This window comes from Salvelinus sp. IW2-2015, linkage group LG31 (assembly GCF_002910315.2).
Source record: "Salvelinus sp. IW2-2015 linkage group LG31, ASM291031v2, whole genome shotgun sequence".
NCBI lineage: Eukaryota > Metazoa > Chordata > Actinopteri > Salmoniformes > Salmonidae > Salvelinus > Salvelinus sp. IW2-2015.
Window position 1 is genome coordinate 3,556,930 of NC_036870.1, and position 8,686 is coordinate 3,565,615.

An 8,686-nucleotide genomic window follows, 5' to 3' on the forward strand; every position below is an offset into this window, starting at 1 on the left:
ACTGTCATTGTCAAAACATATTGATGCAACGGTAGCTAAGATGGGGAGAAGTCTGCCAGTAATAAGTAATAAAGCGTTGCTTTCTTAACATTGCTATCAAAAAAACAAGTCCTACAAGCCCAAGTTTTTTTGCAACTGGACTACTGCCCAGTCATATGGTCAAGTGTCAGAAAGAGGTTGGCAAATTACATTTGGGCCAGAACAGAGCAGCACGGCTGGCCCTTAAATGTACACACAGGGCTGACATCAGCGACATGCATGTCAGTCTCTCCTGGCTCAAAGTAGAGAGATTGACTGCGTCACTTCTTGTCTTTTGAAAGGTTTTGACATGTTGAAAGCACCAAGCTGTCTGTTCAGACAACTAGCACACAGCTCAGACACCCATGCATATCCCACAAGACATGTCACCAGGGGTCTCTTCACAGTCCCCAAGTTCAGAGACTTTGGGAAACYCACAGTACTGCACAGAGCCATGTCTACATGGAACTTTATTCCACATCAYYTAACTSATYCAAGCAGTAAAATCAGATTTAAAAAACAGATAAAACTACACCTTATGGAACAACGCAGACTGTGAAGAAAAACACACACGCAAACACGCTAGCACACACACTCTACACACATACATTGTAATATTGTTGTGTTATACATTTTGTAATGTAGATATGTAGTGGTGTAATAATGTCATATGATGTACTGTTTTATTTTTGTTTTTGTGTGATGTAACTGTCTTAATTTGTTTGGACCCCAGGAAGAGTAGCTGCTGCCTAGGCAGCAACTTGTGGAGATCCCTAATAAATACAATACTTTTATCTAAAGCGACTTACAGAAGCAATAAGGGTTAAGTGAATTGCTCAAGGGCACACAGACAGAATTTTCATCTAGTCGGCTCTGGGATTCGAACCAGTGACCTTTCTGTTAGGCTACCTGCCGCCCACCAATATAGACYTTTAGGTGCAAAAAAATGGAAATTGAAAGTGATCTGGTGCAGTGAACAAGTGACTTTGTGAATTTGTTTGTTGTARTCAGTCAATTGAAAAATGTACTTAGAGTTTTGAAACATGATTCGTTTTGATGATCTGTTTAGATTTTTATGCTTAGAGTTGGGGAAATGTACCACGTGAAAATTGCACCAAAGTGAGTGATTTGTTTTTATTGCAAAACTTCTGATCATTCAAAACAGCAAAAAATGAAATATTGCTTTCCATTATTTTCTTTATTTTCATTACATAATACAAGCGCCACCCATTATTGTAGTAACTTAAGCTTAATTAGAACGAAGAAAAACACATATGGAAGGTTTAAGAATTCAATGTTACAACTTCAACAATACACTGATCGACTTCCACAACAATAWMTATCTTAACATTCAGGAACAGAAACTGTGTGAAAACAAAGTGAGTGTCTTTAATGCATTCTGAGACATGTGCTTCTCTCTGCAAAATTTGAGGTGATAACTAAAACGCCCTTGATTATGGATACTCAGTGCATTACTCTGATAGGAGGCAAAGAACTTGAGAGGATGATGTGACAGCATAGCATCAAAACATGAGAAAAACAAGTCAAGCCGGTTTAAACATGCAGTGTGAATGAAACAAACTGTTGTCAAACCGGTTTAAGAAAACATTTCATGATGTAAAAACAGACTAGGATTGGTCTTTACATTATTATTTCGATGTAGGGGCTGTCTTCTGGTTCTTTGGAATCAGAATCAGAATGTGTCTTCTAGTTGTTCTAGTACAGCATGCTGCCCCACACGGAGGCCACCAGAGCGGCACTGAGGGCTGCGGTGACAGAGAGCTTGGCAGAGGTTGCGCCGCTGATTATGATTGGGTTACACTTGTTGGTGTCACAGCAGGTCGTGACAGTGGTGTAGGAAACAGTCAGGAGGGTTTCGTTGGTGTTGGTGATGTTGCACTTAGCATTCTCCAGACAGCCTTGGGTGTTGAAGCCTGGGAAAGCAGTGAGAGAGGGGAAGGCTAGAGAGAGAGAGAAGATATGAGGGTTAGAATAATAATGAACCTGATTCTCTCTGTGTGTGTGTGTGTGTGTGTGTGTGTGTGTGTGTGTGTGTGTGTGTGTGTGTGTGTGTGTGGCAGGGATGGGAAATTGGCGAAATTCGCAGATCAATATCCAGTTGGGGTCTCAACTTACTGTTGTCAGTCACTCAATTAACCATGTCAACTAACAATTTTTAAATTGGTAAATAGGGGCTATTCCCATTGATGGAAGTTTAAGGAGAGAAAGAGATTTCAATTGACATTATGTCCTTGCCTTACCTTTCGTTGTGGGTGGCAACTGACATTCTTTCTCTGCAGCTCCAAACAGTAAATATCAGTTTACTTGTAGCCACTATCTAGTTAGCTCTAGTTAAGATCTAGTTAGCTCTAGTTAAGATCTAGTTAGCCTAGTTAAGATCTAGTAATGGGATTTCAGTTATTTTTACTGACTCTGATCTTTGACTCATTTAGTTAATTTGAGGTAGTAGCACGTAGGATTCATGATTCTACAGGCCTCTTGTTCAACATCTCGTTCACCATAGGGGGCACGCAGGAACCCCACCGGCAAAAATGAATGGAACAATCGAAAAAAGCATGATTCTACAAGCCTCTCGTTCACACGTCCATAGCGCGGCTAATTGGAGCTTTCATTTGTTACTAAAATGAACGAGTCACTCAGAAAAAAACGAATCATGACTCTCGAGTCAGTAAAAACAGTCGCTCAAAAATAACGAATCATTCGCAAACTGCGCGTGCGCCCAGAAGATGTACCGCCACTACGTTGATACTTTCTTTTGTCTGGTGGCTTAAAATGTTTTTTTTCAATAAATAATGTGATTGGAGGTGCAACCAAATCTGCCCTTAGTAGCTCTGGCTACTGATATACGCATTTAGTTGAGAGAGTTAATTGTTTAACTGCACAAATGGAGGTGATTGCACAAATCAGTTGACTGCTGTGTGGGGTATGGAAGACCTGCGAGCCAATGTTGGCCCCTCAATTAAGAGTTCCGATTTTTTGTGGCACCCAGTTGCCCATCCCTGGTGATGGTGTGGATTTCTACCAAGCACGTTGTTCAGGTGAGCTGAATGAGAGGAGGGGATGGGATGGATGGTTTTTGAGGAGAGTTGAGTACTTACTAGCTCTTCCAGTGAAGCAGCTACTTGTGTTGGTTGGGCAGGACTGATCAGTAGGATTTAGGCAAACGCCCATCAGGCCCCATTGGCATTTGTTACACGTACAGCGACTCCGCTGAAACACAGCGTTGGGTGGGGTTAAACAATCAGATCACATGGCTTCACACACAACACACAATGGCTGAGTGAGAGAGGAAACATGACAATGATGATAAAATGTTAATTGTTTGTTTCTGTTCGACACATAGGAGGTTGTAAATACATCTGCCAGTACAGAATAAACAGGGGCATCTTTGTGTAAGGTTGTGTTTCATAACTGAAGACCTCAGATGATTTGATGTGTGGTCATAGACATCTGAGCCCTTTGGCCCACACCCTTGTTTGGTGTGCTATACACTACCACAGCAGTACAGGTATGTGGCCTTTATCATACATAATAATTCAGATTCACTGAAATGGCATGTCATTACATCATAGACATTACATGAATCATACAGAATTGTAATTCGCGATCATCACTGCTGTCTACTACATCATTCTCTGTAGGATTGTGAATGAAGACCCCCTGACCAAATGTTAACTCCTACAGAGTAGGTCTCTACGAAGTTTCTGTAGCAATTTCTCTGACCAGTCAATTAACAATCACTTAGCAGTGTATTCAAAAGCATAGGGAAAGAGCTCTCTACCTTCTACACCCAGGTCCCTGCTGTTGAATGTGCCGCTAGCTAATGCTTACAGTTTCTACTAGCATTGCTACATGCTTGAAAAAACACTAGCCAGGAGATGCTTGACATTGCTACATAACTAGACTACAAACTCAAAAACMTTACAAATGAAACGACAACCCGAAGCCAAAAATAAACACCAAAAAGTGCCTCTAATAAAGTAGACTATCCTTTAGACTGAATAGAACGGACACGTATCATAAAACCTATGGATGAGAATTGTTGCAGGAACAAACCTGTAGCTAAATTGACCCTGTCATGATAACAATTGAAATACAATATTGTCCAAGCAAATTGCATCCTCAGTTTTGTTTGTGAGCGAGTGGCGTTGACGATTAATTAGACTCACCTAGCATAAAAGATGCAACAACTGCAAGGATTCCAAAAACGATTTTGTTCATCTTGACAGACGTGATGAGTTGAGATTTGATCGCAAAAAGAATCCTTTTCAAACGTCTTATTTAGCAAAACCAACTGGTAAAGCCTGGGTCAAAGACATGGGATTTTATACTGTCAGAATTGGTTTGGTGGGTGAAAGGAGGAGGGGGGAAATGGAGTTCGACCGGTTTTCGGTCATCCTCTGAAAGGTGTGAATGTTTAGAATGAGAGGTTTACTCATGTAAGTGGTTGAGGAGGGAGCAGGTGGTGGGATGGGCGGAAGGAGGGAKATTTCTGATTTACAGTATCTAGGTGTCACTGAATTCCTCTGTTATTCAAACAAAGCCCAGGTATGTCATCGCACAGCAACTGGTGCCAGGTTAACCTTATACAAGCCAACTGACTGAATATCACCTGAGATTGTCCTTTCATATCAGGTGATAGTCACACTCAGGTGATGATGAGGTGAAAGTATACTATCGAATATACACTGTGCAACTCAGCAGGAAGAGTGGTTCACAAGAGAGAATCCACTCAGGGGTGTTTATCAAAAACATGAAACTTATAGGCCTAACAGATACCATTCAATCATTGTGCATTTCAAACTGGTCACAGAAGTATATTTTAAGATGCAGCTAAAACAAATAGGATGCTCTACCACTATACAACAGGGCAACAAGGAAGGTTTGTTTGACACCGGATAGTACACTAAAGAATGTCCAAGCTTRGAAAAACCCAGCTTGTGAATAATTCAAATTTCTTAGCTATACAGTGCCTTAAGAAAGTATTCATACCCCTTGACTTTTGCCACATTTTGTTGTGTTACAGCCTGAATTCAAAATGGATTAAATAGATTTCTGTTCTCACAAATACAGAAATATCTCATTTACATAATATTCACACGCCTTGAGTCAATACATGTTAGAATCATCTTTGGCAGTCTTTCTGTGTAAGTTTCTAAGAGTTTTGCACACTTGGATTGTACAATATTTGCACATTATTCTTTTTAAAAATTCTTAAAGRGGACTGTAAAATCTTGACCTCCATATTGGCTAAATGGCTGGAGGCAGTGTGTAAAGCGTCTGTGTGTAGCTGGTGAGATGAGTCAGGCGCAGGACAGCAGATATGAGTAATGAAAGCAATTTTACTCAACAATATCACAATACACGTCGTATAAATACAAGGACACAAATACGGACCGCAATACAATAAGCAATTACTCACAAACAAACATGGGGAAACAGAGGGTTAAATAATGAACAAGTAATTYGGGGATTGAAACCAGGTGTGTAAGACAAAGACAAAACAAATGGAAWATGAAAAGTGGATCGTCGATGGCTAGAAGGCCGGTGACGTCGACCACCGAACGCCACCCGAACAAGGAGAGGGACCGACTTCTTGTGATTACAACAATAATACATCCAGATCAAATAGGTTTCATTACTGGTCGTCACCTACCTGACAACATATGTAGATGCCATTCCCCAAACAGTGCCATGCATGGCATTGGCATTGGATGCTAAAAAAGGCATTTGATTGGGTGTCATGGTCTTTTCTCTTCAGAACATTTGAAACATTTGGATTTGGTTCCTTATTGTATTAACCCATCAGAGTCTAAGCCATGTCTAAGCCAGGGGGGCCACATACCTGTACTGCTGTGGTAGTGTATAGCACACCAAACAAGGGTGTGYGCCAAAGGGCTCAGATGTCTATGACCACACATKAAATCATCTGAGGTCTTCAGTRATGAAACACAACCTTACACAAAGATGCCCCCTGTTTATTCTGTACTGGCAGATGTATTTACAACCTCCTATGTGTCGAACAGAAACAAACAATTAACATTTCATCATTGTCATGTTTCCTCTCTCACTCAGCCATTGTGTGTTGTGTGTGAAGCCATGTGATCTGATTGTTTAACCCCACCCAACGCTGTGTTTCAGCGGAGTCGCTGACGTGTAACAAATGCGATGTGGGTCTAATGGGCGTTTGCCTAAATGCTGCTGATCAGGTCTGCACAACCAACACAAGTAGCTGCTTCACTGGAAGAGCTAGTAAGTACTCAACTCCTCCTCAAACACCATCCCACCCCATCCCCTCCTCTCATTCAGCTCACCTGAACAACGTGCTTGGTAGAAACTCCCCATCCCCCTACACCAGGGATGGGCAACTGGGTGCCACAAAAAATCGGAACTCTTAATGAGGGGCCACATTGGCTCGCAGGTCTCCATACCCACACAAGCAGTCAACTGATTTGTGCAATCACTCCATTTGTGCAGTTAAACAATTTAACTCTCTCAACTAAATGCGTTATATCAGTAGCCAGAGCTACTAAGGGAGATTTGGTTGCACCTCCCATCACATTATTTATTTAAAAAAAAAAACATTTTAGCACCCAGACAAAAGAAAGTATCAACGTAGTGGCGGTACATTCTTCTGGGCGCACCGCAGTTTGCGAATGATTCGTTATTTTTGAGCGACTGTTTTTACTGACTCGAGAGTAATGATTCGTTTTTTCTGAGTGACTCGTTCATTTTAGTCGTTTGGGGGGCTGAAGTTATATTGTGCTTATCATCCTCACGGCAGTCAAGCAATGCATTCCGCCAAGAGTCGTTCACAATCTTGTCCGGTTGCGGCCACAAATAGACCTTGTTTGAAATGTATCACGAAATAATCTTATGTGTATGCCTAGCAATCAACAAATGCAATTTAAAAAAAACATTTTTACAGGTCTCAGTAACAAATGAAAGCTCCAATTAGCCCGCTATGGACGTGTGAACGAGAGGCTTGTAGAACCATGCCTCTTTTTCGATTGTTCCATTCATTTTTACCGGTAGGGTTCCTGCGTGCCCCCTATGGTGAACGAGATGTGAACAAGAGGCCTGTAGAATCATGAATCCTACGTGCTACTACCTCAAATTAACTAAATAAGTCGAAAAGATCAGAGTCAGTAAAAATAACTGAAAATCCCATTACTAGATCTTAACTAGAGCTAATTAGATCTTAACTAGAGCTAACTAGATCTTAACTAGAGCTAACTAGATAGTGGCTACAAGTAAACTGATATTTACTGTTTGGAGCTGCAGAGAAAGAATGTCACGTTGCCAGCCACAACGAAAGGTAAGGCAAGGACATAATGTAAATTGAAAGCTTATGCACATATTATGTCAATTGAAATCTCTTCCTCTCCTTAAACTTCCATCAATGGGAATAGCCCCTAATTTACCAATCTAAAAATTGTTAGTTGACATGGTTAAATGAGAGAGAAGCACATGTCTCAGAATGKATTWAAGACACAAATTTTGTTTTCACACAGTTTCTGTTCATGAATGTTAAGATACATATTGTTGTGGAAGTCGATCAGTGTATTGTTGAAGCTGTAACATTGAATTCTTAAKCCTTKCATAGGCATTTATTTTATGTATCCTTAAGTTACTACAATCATGTGTGGTGCATGTATTATGGAATTAAAATAAAGAAAATCCTAGAAAGGAATCTTTCTTTTTTTGCTGTTTTGAATTATCAAAAGTTTTGTAATATATCTTTTTTTGAATCACTCACTTTGGTGCAATTTTCATGTGGTACATTTTCCCAACTCTTAGCATAAAAATCTAAACAGATCATCAAAATGAATCATGTTTCAAAACTCTTTACAATTGACTGAGTACAACAAACAAATACACAAAGTCACTTGTTCACTCCACCAGATTACTTTCAATTTGCAAGTGGGTCTAAAAGGGCGGCAGGTAGTGGGCGGCAGGTAGCCTAACGGAAATGTTGCTGGTTCGAATCCCAGAGCCGACTAGGTGTTAAATCCATCGATGTGCCCTTGAGCAATTCACTTAACCCTTATTGCTTCTGTAAGTCGCTTTAGATAAGAGTATTGTATTTATTAGGGATCTCCACTAGTTTCTGCCAAGGCAGCAGCTACTCTTCCTAGGGTCAAAAATAAGTAAGGCAATTACATCACACAAAAACAAAACAGTACATCATATAACATTATTACACCACCACATATCTACATTACAAAATGTATAGCACAACAATATATGTGTGTGCATGTGTGTTTGCGTATTTCTTCACAGTCCGCGTTGCACGAGTTACTTGATGTGGATTAGAGTCTAAGGGGGGTCTACTAAACTATATGTCATTGTTTTAAGGTCATACCAAGGATCATTAATTGATTTTGAAGACCTCTTGAATTATTAAAAATGCTATTAGCCAAGTAGTTCCCAAACATTTTGGGGTACTGTACCTTTAAAACACCTGCTAATAGTACACCCTCATGCTCATGCGATTCCTAAATTAGGTGTAAATTTGACAGAAACGTGGTTTACGCACCCAGTCAAGTTTTGCAGACTTGTTTTCAATGTCAGGGAAGTAGAAGTTGAACTTTCTGTTGGGTTTGGATAAATGTGAACTTGCTATCTGCACCATAGGAGCTCTGCC

The 8,686-nt window shown here is 40.4% G+C and overlaps 1 long non-coding RNA gene across 1 annotated transcript; it reads right to left on the minus strand.

Moving 5' to 3' along the window:
• Positions 1-1,137: 1,137 nt before the first annotated feature.
• Positions 1,138-4,425, minus strand: LOC111955415 (uncharacterized). The gene is made up of 3 exons (XR_011474506.1): positions 4,205-4,425; positions 3,138-3,244; positions 1,138-1,979 (listed from the first exon to the last, which is right to left on the minus strand). It is a non-coding gene; the product is annotated as an uncharacterized lncRNA (long non-coding RNA).
• Between the last annotated feature and the right edge of the window lie 4,261 nt (positions 4,426-8,686).